Below are 4,019 nucleotides of genomic sequence, written 5' to 3'. Positions count from 1 at the left end.
GCCCAGAGGGTTGCAAGCGTTGCAACTTTGGCAGACAGACATAACTCAGTGTAAGAGACGGTCTGAAGATTCTTTCATCTGTCTCACAACCGTCTCAAAGACGGAGACTGAGACCCTGAATATCACAAGGGACTTGGTTTAGGGGTTTGGGCCTAGCTGAGGTGGATGTTTGCTAAGTGATTGTTTGCTGGTGGTTGCACGGTACACTGCCCTCGTTCCTGCTGGTGAGCAAAGACTTGCAAGACGTGGTTTGCTCTGTACCCTACACCTGCCCCCTGCGCAGTGGAATTCATCACAATGATCATCAATCTCCTCTGGTTTTGGCCCTGTGCCCCTCGCTTTGTAAAAGACTAGAAAATCACACCCCAAATTTACCTTCCTTTGAGGTCTCCCCAGCGGACAGAAGACTCTGCGTCTTTGGACGGCTGAGTGGACTTTGACGTTGGTAGCTATAATCCCCTTACTCTCTTTTTCTTATGCTTTGCTTTCTCCTCTTTTCCCTCTATCGCATATTAGTGCTGATGAGCACTCAATAAACTGTGTGTTTTGCTGTTTAAGTCCTTGGTTTAAGTCCCTGATAATCTTTTGTACACTAAGATCGAATGAAAGAACCTCATCACGAATCCCACCTTGCGGATCGTGACACTCAGATTGATGAGTTTGGAAGACTAAAGCATGTACATGTCTATTGATACTTTTCTCGCTTTGCTATTGTAGCAACTGCACATGCAGGAGAAAAAGCTTTGGATGTTATTCGTCATTTTCAAAGAGTGTTTGCTATTCTAAGAGTACCTCAAAAAATAAAAACTGATAATGGATCTCGTTATATATCTCAGAAAACACAAGATTTTTTGGCTGCATGGGGAATTGTATATGATACAGGTATTCTTCATTCTTCTACTGGACAAGCTATTGTTGAACATGCCTGTGGCACTCTGAAGCATCAGCTTCAAAAAGAAAAAAGGGGAATGCAAGGAGAAACCCCCCAGGCACGACTGCACAAAGCAGTTTATGTGTTAAGCTTTTTATCCTATAGGGAGAAAACTTCTTGACCTCCTTTATTTCCTCGTTTCTCTACTTTGACTTCAAAATCTGAGTTGCAAAAGCCTGCTCGGGTGCAGGTGAGGTGTTGTAATGCCGTTAGAAAAGATGGTATGACGCAAAGAATGTACCCCCGAAAATGTAGAATTGTAAGCTTCTTTCCCTTATCTCTTTCTCCCCAGTTCCCCTCATTGGTTGTGTGAATGTAAGCCACCCTCTTCCCCCTGCCTTCAAGAAGGGGTGCTTATCGATAGCTCTTGCTCTTTCCCTCCTGCTCTTCTCCACGGGACCCCAAGAAATAATGCTGCACTTGCATCTCAGCTAAGGGAAAGGGCCTCGTTTTTAAGTTCTTCTTTTCTATGCTATGCTATCTCCCCTGTTTCCCTGGCTGCAGCTGGGCGGACAGTGGTAACAGAGAAGCAGGGGGACATAGAAATTATAGCAGAGAGGGATTTGGTAAGTGGCCAATGGAGTGGTGCTGTAGATTTAATAACCTGGGGAAAGGGTTATGCTTGTGTTTGCACAGAAAATGGACCACGCTGGATTCCTGCTCATTGTGTCAAGCCTTCTTTGGAGCACACAGGAAGGAACAGGATGGATGGCTCCGCAGCCAAAACGGAACGTGTGAGTGACACTGGCTAAAGCCGTACATCAGGATACGCTGTGTTTAGCAATCGCCAATCCTGAAAAGCCATGCTCTACATGTCTTGTTGGTGTTCCTCCTAACAACTGGCCTTGTCCCCCACAAGCTTTTAATTGTAAATCAAGAAATCCTGTACATAATGTAGACTCCTGGGATAGCATTTAGGCCCTCTTGCCTCAGGTTACAGCTGAGCCACAAGAACTAGAATTGCTAGGATCCTTGCAAATGGATGCTTGTGTAATGTTTAGTTACAGGGACAAAGACAAGACCACAAGGGGGTTACCTCAGAATGTAAATGCAACCTTAGACGTATATAGAAATGCAAGCTGATGGTGTAACTCTGCCTCATGCCGTACATCACGTGCCTCTAATGTGCCTTTGCAGCTGCCAAAGGGTGTGTTTTTAATCTGTGGTGATCGTGCTTGGTTTGGTATTGCAAGTAAAATAACAGGAGGTCCCTGCAGGTTGGGGCAATTGACCTTATTGACACCCAACAGAACAATGATAGATCAAGAGGTAAGAAGAACATGATCACTTTGACACACATTCACTTCTTAGTGTCAGGATGCTGTGGCCTTTTGGGGACCTGGTTCTGTTATTTCTGCATCTGTTTTGGCACCTGGAGTGGCTGCAGCTCACACTTTAACCTCAATGCATAGACTTGGTTGTTGGCTAGCCAAACAAAGCAATGACACATCTGTAGCTTTAAGGGGGTTATTAATGGATGTAGATAGCATTAGACATGCCACTTTGCAGAATGCAGCCACTATGATTTTCTGTTATTGGCACATGGTCATGGATGTCAGGATTTTGAAGGAATGTGTTGTATGAATTTATCAGATCACAGTGAATCAATCTACAAAAGCACTGCAAACTTGAAAGGGAGAGTTAATGACACGTGAATGAAGGATGGATAGATGATCTTTTCAAGGGCTGGGCCATCACTGGGTGGCTTGGATCTTTGTTGAAGACTGGATTGCTAATCTTGTTAGTGATTGTAATTGTTGCTTTGTGTCTCCCCTGCCTGCTTGGATTTTAGCAAAGGGCCCTGCAAAAATCCTTGACAGCTGTGTTTGTAGCTCAAATACAAAAAGGGGGAAGTATGGCTGGGCTTAGCAACTGGTCTGCAGGCTCATCAGTTGGGTTAGCAGAAGAAGAAATTGATAAAATACAAGTTTATCCATAGCAAGGAAGAAAGCAAGGCCTTTAGCATGCAAACCAATAAAACAGATATATAAGGGATAGTTGCAGTGAGGGGAGAGTTATGCCTTAGGAGAGCATATGTGCCTTAATAATCTGTTGTAAGCTCTTGCCAATTAATTATTGACATTAATTGCTTTGTACCAATAAAATACAATGAGCTATTGCTTTGTCCAATGAATATAATGAGCTCTTTTGGTGTAACTAATGACTTCAGACCACGTTTTGTTAAGGGTGTAAACTTGAGATAATGTAATAAAGAGGAGCCATTGTTGTCTCTGCTCAAGTGTGTGGGTGGGTGGGTGGGTGTGTGTTGTGTGTCTGTCTCTACAATGACCCAAGGTGACCTCCAGAAGTGCCTCCAAGCTCACCCAGCCTGAGATTCTGTGACTCTCAGAATAAAGCAGGTTGCAGTTTCCTAAGGACAAATGAAAAAGCTCCACACATGGCAGGAGTCTCCTGACCTCACCAAAGTGGATTATGTCACATGTCTCCCTTCTGCAGAGTCCTCCCTGGAGTGATCATGTCCCTCAGTGTCACTCCTTGAGGCTGAGAGAAATCTTTGCCCATGATCATTGGTCTGGGTGATCAATCTCTAATTCAGAACTGGTTTTCCGGGCTTGAATAAAATTGCTTCAAAGTTGTTTCAAATATAATGCACTATACTGGAAGTTATAGTTATATACCCTGTACTGGGTAGTAAGTAATTTGGATAAAGATCTTTTTGTTTAATCGTGATCATAACAACCTCTTTATTTGTCTATAAATATATCCTACATCCTATGGAACACAGTTGTATAAAGGTTCACTTACACCTATAACTATCCTTTAAACATAAACTACTGACAAATTCTAAGGCTAAGACTACATCCAACTGCACTCTGGCTCCTCTCTGAGAAGTTTAGGAAGCAAGGAGATCCCTTCTGCTCCCTGTGACTCAAGGGGAGTGTCTCGTGCCTGCTCCCTGCACAGCTCTCCAGGTGGTGCTGTCGGTCTCGGGCCAGCTGTGACTGCAGCAGGGACACCTGAAAGAGGCACAAGGCCCGGCTCAGACAAGCCCACGCTGGCAGCAGCATCCACAGCCCCACGGTACCGGCTGTCAGGGCAGACACAGCCTCCAACTGCAGCCCTCACC

At 44.5% G+C, this 4,019-nt stretch overlaps 1 pseudogene; it reads left to right on the top strand.

The window, feature by feature from the left end:
- Positions 1-1,570: 1,570 nt before the first annotated feature.
- LOC148182784 (uncharacterized) lies at positions 1,571-2,870 on the top strand (annotated as a pseudogene).
- Positions 2,871-4,019: the final 1,149 nt, after the last annotated feature.

Source organism: Pseudopodoces humilis, chromosome 19 (genome assembly GCF_049639895.1).
Source record: "Pseudopodoces humilis isolate 2021_Gansu_Grassland_sample_001 chromosome 19, ASM4963989v1, whole genome shotgun sequence".
NCBI classification, from domain to species: Eukaryota; Metazoa; Chordata; class Aves; order Passeriformes; family Paridae; genus Pseudopodoces; species Pseudopodoces humilis.
Note: the sequence above shows the minus strand (reverse complement) of the source record. Positions and strands in the feature narration are given on the sequence as shown.